The sequence below is a fragment of the Camarhynchus parvulus genome, chromosome 1 (genome assembly GCF_901933205.1).
Source record: "Camarhynchus parvulus chromosome 1, STF_HiC, whole genome shotgun sequence".
NCBI classification, from domain to species: Eukaryota; Metazoa; Chordata; class Aves; order Passeriformes; family Thraupidae; genus Camarhynchus; species Camarhynchus parvulus.
Window position 1 is genome coordinate 30345251 of NC_044571.1, and position 10981 is coordinate 30356231.

Consider the following 10981-nt stretch of genomic DNA (forward strand, 5'->3'; position numbering starts at 1 on the left):
TCAAAGTGTCTTGTTATTCATCCCATCTCCTGGTTTATGCTGAAAGCTTTTAAATGTGTTTTAATGGTGCATAACAGCAATATAATGAGCCTAATAGCATGCTATTGATTTTCATTTGAAACACTGACATTTGAACATTTCAATAGCCTTTTAACAGTTTGTATATTTAATGTGATTCAAAGACAAGGCAAATGCAACATAATACGTCTCTACTAAAAGAAGTCCCATTCTCTATTTCCTGACCCTCTTTCCCCCCTCTTCTGCAATCTTTTTGGCAATCATCCACATTGGAAAGATATAATTTTCAGTGTTTTTTAAAAAGTAATAATACTACTAATAATTTTATTTTATTGTACTAATATTTGGTACAAGAAAATAAAAGGGAAAACCACAAAATTTCAGTATCCAGACACAGCTTTGCTTATCTGTTCTGATCACAATGAAGATATTAATGATCCACATCCAGTGAGTGCTGCCAGAGAATGCAATGAGTTAGCTCTGAAGTGAACTGCCCAAGGATGCCCTCTAGACAGTTCTCACGCTCACTTGGTGAACTAACAAACACTAAGAGAAAGATGCCATCAGCAAACACATCAGCATAAGATAGCAGCTGCCTTTTGATGAATAACTCAGTAGGTAAATCATATGAAGAGTTTTGTTTCCAGGAGAGGTTTCTGAGAAGTCAACCAGCAAGACTTGAAGCAGCCATACACTGTCCTGACCACCCTGTGTGTGTGGCTACTTGGACATAAAACTAACAGCAGCATTGCCAGGCTCTACTGGCAATATGTTTTCCTAGTGCTATATCCAAATACCTTAATTTTCCAGTACTGTGACATGTTTTTCAGAGAGTGTTTATAAAAAATGAATACAGGTCAAGTTTACATCATTACGCCTTGCCCTTCTGTCTTTTCACAGCATCATTCATATTCTTTGCCCATCAGTCACCTGCACAGCACCATAAATGTGCATGACATTGTCAAGATTTTAGGAAATACAGCTTCTGCTCTGTGGGTTGGTTGAACATAAGGTAATACATAAAGAAATAGAGAAAAGCAAAGGACCAGGGAAACAAGGAAGGCCTGTGCTTTTGTGAGGTCTTCAGTTTGCTTGCCTTCCCAATGTATATCTTTTGGTTTTCTAGCCACATCAAATAAGAGGATCATCTGACAAGTCATGACTCAGACCTCATTGCAATTGCATATAATTAGACAGGGGTTTTGCTATCGAGCTTAAAAAAAATCAGCTGCTTTCATTATCATTTGGTTCAGATGTTTTTTCAATCCTGTGGTTTTCTTTCAAGAAGATGATGCAAGTAAGATCAGGAGCAAATTTTCTGAGACTATGTAAGTGATTTTGAAGTCTGAGATGGTTTTTGAATTCTTAGTAATTCCCAGAATGCACCTTAGACTGAAATTACAAAATTTTCAGAGGTTACTTAAAAATTTAAAACTGTTTATCAAATAAGGTACCTATGACAGGCATGTGCATATTTTGTTGTTAAAATGTAAGTTAAGCTCTATTTCTGCCCATACCAGAGATACCAGAGACTATTCTAACTAGAAAAAGAAATGAGCAAAACCATCTTAGTGTACCTTGCATAGGTAATGATATTAGTAAGTAATGCTGCTAAAAGCAGTAGAGTGGGGCATGGATATTAAACCAGTCAGAGAAGAAATCTCTTATGCATATAGTTGAAAACAGAAGAAATTACTGTTACCTTTTATTTAATATAAGTCACATAAACAGTCTCCAGAAGAAACTAATTCTCTTGGCTGATGGTGGAGGGATTGTAGAATGATGACCTCAGACATCTCATTTTTGACCTCTAAGTTTGGAGATCAGTCCCATCCCCTGGAGAAGCAAGATCAAGTTTGACACCAAGCTGAGGTTTAACTCCTGGTCAGAGCCCCAGTCATACCTGCAGGCAAGGTACTTGCTCCATTTCTAATCCTCCAATGCTGTGTTGCATCCCTTTTCCCCAGACTGTGCTGGTTTTTCATATTTTAAACTTAAATTCTCCAGGACAAGGACTGCCTCTAGTGACAGTCCTCAGTACAGCAATTTCTGGGACTGTAATTGCAGTATCCCTGCAATGGAAATTCTGGCATGTCTCAGGAGGAAGGGGCTTCCATGCATAGGCAGTTGAAGCAAAAACTAATGGGCAGTGAAAAACCAAAGGGGTTGTATAATACTAATGCTTCTTTCTGCCCACCTACCCTGGGGGAAGTCTCCTGTGGCTCCTACTTGTTGGCACTTGTGTCTTGCAACAATGAGAAGTTTTGAGAGGATGTGGAACTACTTTGTTCCCTGTCTATTAAGCATGACTATAAAAGCCCAAGTTCTCAGTGCTGCCAGTTCAGTAAAACTGAAAGGTAGTAAATACAAATCTCATAAACAAAAAGCATTTTATATACAGCATGTGTATAAAGAATTTACTACTACTGACTGTAACAGAGGCCATGGTTGTAAGGAGGTCTGTGACATTTTCAAAGATAACAAAATATCTAGAGTAAATTCAGGAAAGGAGAAATTTAGAAGGTGCATAAGTGCTTCTTCATCTTACACAATCTCTTAATGATGGATGAAACCTTTTTGGGGATTATTTTCTCTGTTGTAACTTGTCTTGGTCACCATAAGACAGGAATTTCTAGACCATAAATCTGAACAAATATAGCAATTTCCGTGTTGCTCACTTACACCCGAGAGAATCTGCTGACCATAAAGTGCACCAAGGGCTTGATCTAAAGCACATCATCCATCATTGATCAGTAAAACTGCATGCATTCTGTGGGGCTCTGAAAAATTGCCCAACAGGCAGTTGGTTTGCAGGGCAGAGATGTGTACTCTTGGGTAGTGTGACATTGGTGTACAAGGCCCTGCATTCATTGCTCTGCTCTCATTTGCCTAAAAGAATCCCAGATTGTGCAACTCATGCACCTCCTGCTCTTCCTTTTAATTCTTTGCTCAAAATCCAGTGCAAACTTCCTCTCTCATCCTGACTATTTATAAGTATACATAGAAACAAATGTTTTGTAAAGATGTAAGAGACATTCTTCTTTATTCCCGGGGGCAAATAAAACCTTTTATTTTTAGCCCAGTTTCCTAAGGAAATGAGACTGATGCAATCACATTGTCTATTTGTCTGTCTATCAAATTGGCCCCCTTCCCCCCTTCCCTCCCCCCATCAACTTCTCACCATTAATTTCTTCCAACCAGATCTGAAAGAAACACAAAATTCTTTCAAAAGTGTTAAATGCACACGAGTTTTATGAAAATCAGTGGGTGGGCCAGAGGAGAGATCTTACCAGTTCCCTCATGGGAGAAACCAGTTCTGACTGAATTCAGTGGGTGGGCAGCAAAGGGCTGTCACCTTAGGCACAGCTATAACACCACATGATGCCCATCGTCCCCTGAAGATAAAAGAACTGGAGTCACTGGGCTGGGAGTTCAGAGGTACTTCTGGAGAGGCTCTCCTGGGTACTTGGCAATATTTCAGGTGTGGGGAGAGAGATGTGGTGGCAAAGAGGGAAGGAAGGGAAGGAATGGGTTGTGGGACTTGTGGGATGCAGAGGGCAGAGAACCGTTTACAGTTTTCTTTATACTCCAAAGGTGCTGAATGTTAAGGTGATGTTCTGGGGAGCTTTTCAGTGGTGGCTCAAGGAACCTGGTGAAAAAGAAATGCAAAGCCAGTGCTAGAGAGGGGGACATGAAAAGCAGTTTTGGTTTTCAGACAGTTTCTCCAACTTAGTCTGACATATACTAATCCCTTCCTAATATCTTTAACTATGATGTTTGAGATTTTTTTAAAATGGAGAAATTGGTAAGATCATTTAAGAGACTAAACTTCCATAAGTTCCTCCCTATTCACTAATATGCTGGTCAGCAGACAACATTTAAACAAAGATATAAGGTCTCTTGTTATAGGTCTGGGAAGTAGCTTCTTCTGTTAGGGAATTCCAAGTCAGTACTCTAAAAATACACTTAAAACAGTATTGGTGACATGCCTTTACTTCAGTTTTCCTCCTCTTCTTCACAAAACCCCAGCTACTTGTTTGCCAAATTCTTTCAAGCTTAAATCTGAGGTACCTGAGTCTGAAGTCTGCAAGGGATTCAGAACAGGTTAATGGATAAAGATGAGATAAAGTTCAAAAAAACAGTGACCCTATTCTGATGAGCAAAATAAATAAGAACATTCTCTTCTTCCCTTTCCACTTCACAAAAAAAAAATGTACAGTCTTCTTACATAAGATGACAAAGCAAGAATCTGTTGGAGTGGGGTGAGGGAGTGGTGGGAAAGAGAGGGGATAAAAGTTCCTGTTCTCCTGCAGGTGCTTACTGATTTTGGGCACAAGTCCAAATGTTTTAAGATGCAGTTGGACTTGAAATTCATGGGAAAGAAAGAAGAGACAAGAACTACCTACAGCATGAACATCTTCCTGTCACATTGACAAAGTGTATGGTGTGCACAAACATGCCACCTGCAGTGCAGAGGTAGGGCTACTGCCCCAGAAATAGGGCAGTATTTCAGGGGTGGGGAGACAGAGGTATGACATCCTTGTGGCATCCTTGATTTCTCTTGCTGTCCCTTCCTATCTCCAAAAATTGACATTCTTGATTGATGCCCTCACAGAAGGTGTGAAGGTGCAGAGTGCTGTGAACACAAATGGCCCAGAACACATAGACATCCAAACAAGTTTGAAGGCTGAGCAATTTTGCCTTCAGCAACTAAAATAATTTTGCATGTATTTAATATATAATTGGACCTCCTTTTCCTATCAGGTAATCCATCCTCACCATATAACTTTACATACCAGGATAGAGGCAGATGGTCAGGTGGGTCAAATAAAGTAATAATGGGTAGAGTCTTTCTATTTGTACATATACTGTCAGAAATAACCTGAGTCCCGTCTTCAAAGGGGAAACCCTGGATTTCTTCAGGATCCTTGTTTCATGCTCTATGCATCCCACGCTTGTGTCCATAAATGTTTCCCTGTGATCAGCCACCATCTGCAGATCTGTGTCCCTGAATGCCAGTTGTTCCTGCATTTCTTGCAGAGATCACACCAAGGACAGACACGTGCAGTCAGCGTAGTTGGAGACGTGCACTCTCCTTCAGCCAGCTACTATTTCACATGTATTAGCTACTGGAGCCTGTGGTTTGGCATCAGCACAAACTTCTTCCTATCACAGCATTAGAAGTTGTCTAATCAATACAAAAATGGTTACCTAAGCCTGTCACAGCCACCTCCTGGTTAGCAGTGGTGACCTGTTTGTACACCAGGTCATGTCTCTGGTTTTTACAGCAGTTTTGGGTCAAAGGAAGGTCTTCAGAGGACTCCAAGGCGGCAGAGTTCCCTATGCAATAACTCTGTAGCTGCTGCTTATCACCTCTGCTCTAGATCTTGATGCAGTTTCACAACTCTGCAGCACCAGAAACCTCAACTGGCAAGGCCTGATGTAAACAACAGCTGTCAACATTCAGCAACATAAGCAGCATCATTTCTTTGCCAGCACCCATCACTGTCAAGTAAGGGTTAAAAAAGACCACTGCTGAAATGCCCTTCATGGTCAGAGCCTTGTGTGTGGATCCTTCTGAAATAACATCACAGTCCAAAACAGGAACAGCTCTTTCAATGGTGCAGGATCCATGCCTGGGCAGCAGCTGGAGAGGACAGGAGAGAAAAAGCTGAATCAGAAGTACTTTATTTTTAGTAGTTTAATAATGGACTAGGAACGTCTATGAGCTGGAGTTGAGGAAAAACAAACACATCTTTCCACAGCAATTGGTAAAACATTTCCTTAGGTATTTCATACTGGTGATAATTTGAGGTCCTAGCCACCCTCCCAGAACTCCTCATATGGACTTGCATCTAGAACTGTGAATTAAATATGTGCCTTTGGGCATGTTTGGTTTGTCTGGATATCCACATCCACATATGTAAGCCAGGGCAAATCTTACAGCAAGATATGGGCAGAAGTATAACTTGGCAAAACTTGTGTGGCAGAACTGAAAGCAAAGCATCAAGTTTCCCAAGTCCCAGGGCTGCTTTGCAGTGAGAAATGGGCAAAGCAATAACATTACCACCTTGATTTCAGTTTCTCCATTAGCTCACTGGTTTCACCTTGTAGATATTCAAAGTACCTGTATGGATGTACATAAGTACACAAGTACATTCCTGTACTTTTGTAGGTAGGGTTTTCATCTTTAGAAGATGACATGCCCTAGAGCAGGCTCCTCAGTTTACAACATCCTTCATCTGGCCAGAAGCAGTTGCAGCAGCTTCCACAGGCCATGCCAGGTCAGAGTAAATTCTATGTCCCATTGGCATAAGGCAGATGGGCTGAGAGCTACTTTAAGATAGTCTGATAGCAGGGCAATACTTCAGGAAATGCTGTTTTGTTGAGGTCCTGAGTCTTGTTCCTGGACAACATGGACACTTGTGTGACAAGCCACGGTGTCCTTCAGAAGACTTAATCTGTACCATGAATGGAACAACTCTCATACACCTACCAAGGTTAGTATAACCTTGCAAAAAAAAAGCATGGAGAAATGTCAATAGTGTGCTTACATAAATGGTTTCAACTGGAAAAATTGAGTTTGCTCAGTGTGGTTTATTTATGATCTGAACATCGAGAGCATTTCAAATGTCAACTTGATCAACAAAAGAAGAAACCACTCTGTATTTACACAGTCTTGTACCAACCTCCCCTTTCCCAGTAACTCTTAAACCTGTGGCTATTTTCAACCAAAGGAGAGAGAGGGATAGAGGCCTGGAAGAGATGGAGCTGTAAAATCTCCATCAGCTGGAGACCTGGTGGAGGGGAAGGGCTCTGCCATGGAGTCTGCCCTCAGTTTTGCTGCCCGCTCTCTCAACTCTGGCCAATTTTCCTGCTCTCGCTTCTTGGCCATTTTGCAGCTGTGTCAGACCAGCTGGCCCCAGCAGGGAGGCTTTGGAGAGAGTCTGAACCATGCTGGGAGGAGGGGAAACAGGAAGCATTGCAGGAAGGGGGGACTGAAGATGTAAAGGCAACCATGGGGACACGGAGAGAGGGTACAGGGAGACTGTTATAGTAAGGGAGGGGCAGGAGAGCAGAGAATGTTACAGGTTTTGTTGGTTTTGCTGGCTGCTAAATCCTCTTCTTTGACATGTGAAAGGAATATGAAGGTGCAAGACAACAGGAATTAATAAATAAACAGTAGTTATCAGTGCTTTTCAATTCCAAGGGGTTTATAAACACTAATGAACCTTCATGAGCTGTTGGACAGGTATTTAAGCTGTATTCCATTTTCACAGATAAGGAGATGAAAGCTCTGGCTCAAGTCCAAAGTTTCCAAAAGCAGAAACTACTTTTAAGAGCCCTTGATGCTCAGCACCAAACCTCTGAAGGGATTGATTTCACAGTTGTCATCAATGTTGATTATATTTAATCAACATTGCTATTTACTTCTGCAAAGCTAGGTCTAAACATGCGCACTCAAAAGCAGCAATGTCTTTTAAAAATTCAGGCTCTGTAGGTCTTTTGGGTTCTCCCAAGGAGAAACTGGTTTATGAGAGAAATAGATATGCAAAAATTGCACCATGACAAGAATGGAAACAAAGACTTTGCTGGCCTACAACAGAGAAAGGGCAAAGTAAAACAAAGATTAAAAAAAAGAAAACAGAGTTCAAGAAGATCCATTCCTCTGTGCAAATGGGAAAGGAAGCAGAGAGTGTTTTCAAATCTTTCTACATCTCCCATAAAGACTAGGCAGATGGTTTGGGTGCATTTCTGTAAGTATGTGATGAATATTTTATCCCTGAAAGGAATAGAAAACATGAATGTGTATGTAGTCACCAGCTTCTGTGAGTGAAGAAACAACAGGACTTCATCAGAAACCTGATGAAGTTTAGGTTTAGAAAAGAAAAAAATAGCAGTTTAGAAAAGAAAAAAATAGCAGTATAATAAAAAAGGGGAAGAGAGTTGTAGTTATTTTCTTTGGAATCATGCATTCCCAATAACATCTTGTTAGCGTACCTGCAAAAACATAGGTGGTGAAAAAGCTTCAAAATTCTGTTAGAATGGCAAGTGTCACATTTAAATTAGCCAGCAGGCAAAACAAGATCATGGAGCTTTCACACAGAATATGGCAGTCAGGTAGAAGCAGAAATGCAATGCTGATCAAAGACAGCAAGTTCAAACCCAGTCCTAGGCATGTGCAGCATGATTCCTACACAGAATATCAGCAATGTACCAAGCTCAGCTCAGCATAGCTTTGAGTGTCATAGTGGGAAGATGTAAGAATCACAACAGAAATGCTCCTTTGGGGATCCCCAGTGCATAAAAAAGAGGAAAAGGTTGCCAGAAAAAATATGTTAAAGGGTGCCTCAAAGGCACTCACATACACATTTTAAAACTTGACTCAATGCGCTGACACTTCTGCAACAACCAGGCTTGTGCTGTGACACAGTTTTGCCACTCCTGCAGCTGAAGCTCCCCACAGGTATTTTGAAATGCTCAGAAGGTGAGCAGAAGTGGTGGCTCCTCCCTAAACCTTCTGCTGCACCACCATGCCCAGCACAGGCAGCACCGGCAGTCCCAGCACGCTCACCCTGATGCTGCTTGGGTGATAATGTGGTGCTTCCACCCTTGGGGAAAGGTGCCAACTGTCTGCAGCTGCCAGACAGGCAGGCAGGATTCACAAAAAATGGAAAATAGTAGAGCTTTATGTAGCTTCAAACTGGTTGTAGGGTCCCTGTGTGCACAGGGTTATGACAAATCCCATATGGTGTCAGATCTTGTGGCATACCGGTAGGATAGAGACCATGACTTCAAGGGACATAATATTCTTTCATGTGTTTCTGTTATGCAGCTCTTGTGAGGCATCTCTGACTGAGAAAAAGGCACAAGTAATTAATGATTTTAAAAGGCCTTACTGTCCCCACAAGTTAATATTCCAGGGGATCAAAGGAAGAACAGGGCAAGCACCTAAAGAAAATTGTTAAAACAACAAGAACCTCTGGTTCCAAGTGCAGCCAAGAAAAATGGAAATTCTCCCACTTTCCTAGGCCATGCTTTTAGCTAAGGCAAATTGTACTTAAATCCAGCAAAAGACAGCTATGGTAGGAAAACCACTGCCCATCTCCATGCAGAAGCCAGATGGGGCACTGTAAACATGCTGGCATACTTTTGGAGGTGGTTTAGGTTTGGATTTTTTATTCCCCAAATCATTAAAGTATTGCTGAACTCCTGAAGACTTTTGATCTTGGAAGATAAATTATTATGGGAATTTTGGATCAGGAAACAGTGCCGGAGGAAGCTGCTGCTAACAGAAGCCATTCCACTTCAGGCTTCCTTTGAGACCGCCTGGCACAAGTGAATGCCAGCAGCTGCATTTTTGGCAGCATGTTAGGGCAGCAAGACTTTTTTCCTATCAAGGTAATTTGTTATTGCTGCTGAAAGACCACTGCTCTACAGAAAACTGCAATTAGAAAGGGGCAGGTTGCAACCTCTGTTCCTCTGTTCAGGAAGTGTTGTCCTCTCTGCCCTGGGCTTTTCACCTTGTCACAAGTTATGGAGCCTTTGCACCTTTGCTTTTGATTCTGCCTCCTTTGTTCTTGGCTCTGCTAATTTGCTCTATTGTTTAAGGTCTTACATCTACCAAAAGGTAGAAAAATCACTGGCTGCTTGATTCCTTCTCCCTAAAGAGCAGAAATGCATTTTAGGAGGCCATCTCTTCCATTCCCACTACACTGCAGCAACTTACGCCACACCAAAAATAAATTGTATTCTTGGAATGCAGTTTCTTATACAGGGCTGGCCATTCCTCTTCTTTTGTACCAGAATAATTTTCTTATCTCAATGTCAGCCAGGGTTGTATATAAGAATCCTGAGAGGATGGGGTCTACCCATAGCCATATCTTGAGAATGAAAATGAGGATGGGCAGGAAGGGTATCCTGGGCAGTAACTTGAGAAAAACCTTTTTCTTTCCATCATAACTGAAATAATCTACATCATCTCCTCCCAGCTTCCTGGGGTCACTGCCACTGTGCTGAACAGAGGTCTTCTGCACCTGCTGAAGGTGGGGAGGAAAGCTGGCGTGACTGAGCTCTGGCAGAGGGCAGACACATTCTTAAGCACTGGTGGAGAGGGTGTCAAGTAGTGGGCAGGGCAAGACAAGGCCTCACCCCTCTGCTGTCCTTTGGAGAAACAGTGGCTGTGGAAGCCCCTGCCTTGGTTTGCTCTCTATCACCTGTGTGCTCTGCAGGGATCTTCTATCTATGAGTAAAGGGCTAAGGGATTGTTTTTCTCATCCAGTGTTTTGAAGAACTGGAAGTTTAGTGAGACAAGAAAAGCTGGAGTTTACTGCCTTAAACCACATGTATGTATTATTTTAATCATGTGTCCTGAGAGAGGCTGTTTTCATAGGAAATGTTTGTTAAACGCCTTGAAATGTGATGACCTTTCCAGTGTCACAGTAATTGTGTGGTTCCCAGAAGAGCTTTGACAGTGCTAAATTGAAGAAGTGGGTTTTACAACTGGAAGTGAGGAAGTGATGCTGGAAGTAAAATAAGAAGTGGAATCAGCCACATAATCATTTTGGATATTGCTGTTCTATTGCTGGTACTTGAAATATAAAAATGCACATTATAATGTTATTGACAGGGAAAAAGCCAGGAAATATCATTGCATAAAACTGTGAGTCAAGACTTCTAATGTGTTTTTACAGTGTTGCCTATAACTTAATTACACTTGCTCCTGACAGTGTATTGTATCTTCTTATATCTTCTTTATTGCACAGGCATTAATTTAATCAGAGATAATGAATGAAACCTCTGGAATTAATTACAGGTTGTAACAGTTTTTTTACTTTGCTAGAACAGGCAGGAAGACAAAAACATATGGACCCATAAACATTAACTGGCTTTTGCAATCCAGCCATTACAGGAGAAAGACAATGAAGATTAAATTACTTGGAGATGAAGCTGAGAATGCTCA